This window comes from Theobroma umbraticum, unplaced genomic scaffold, assembly GCF_002168275.2.
Source record: "Theobroma umbraticum cultivar Fairchild unplaced genomic scaffold, ASM216827v3 scaffold_34.0, whole genome shotgun sequence".
Lineage (NCBI taxonomy): Eukaryota > Viridiplantae > Streptophyta > Magnoliopsida > Malvales > Malvaceae > Theobroma > Theobroma umbraticum.
The window spans coordinates 6,620-7,089 of NW_018397275.1; positions in this window are offsets into that span (position 1 = coordinate 6,620).

Here is a 470-nt window from a genome sequence, read left to right on the forward strand (position 1 = left end):
ATTGGTAACTAAATTATTAATTTTATACAGTTAAATATATAAAATTATTAAATTAATTAAAATTATTTTTTCTAGCCCATAAGGTTGGCACACCTCAGCCCACTGCTTTGGTGGGCTAGCCCATTTAGGTCCGATTTTAATATAGGCTTAAATTTTCTAACTCACCTCATCCTATATTTAATAGAAAGTGAGTCAACCTAATGGGCCAGACCCATTTTGATAGGTCTAATGGAGGCTGCCAAGAAGCTACAGTTATACTTCATTGGCCTGCAGCGTGAGGATTAGCCAACCAGGGCCGAAATGCTCAAACAAGTAAATCCATCCATCTTTTACCATAGATACTATTTGTATGATTACCCAACTCCAATCCAAAGAACCCTTATTTGATGTGTTTATTGTTCTAATAGGAAATTGCAACAATGGAGGAAGAATTGAAGGTAAAGTCTAAGATCATCAACAATCAAGAGAGA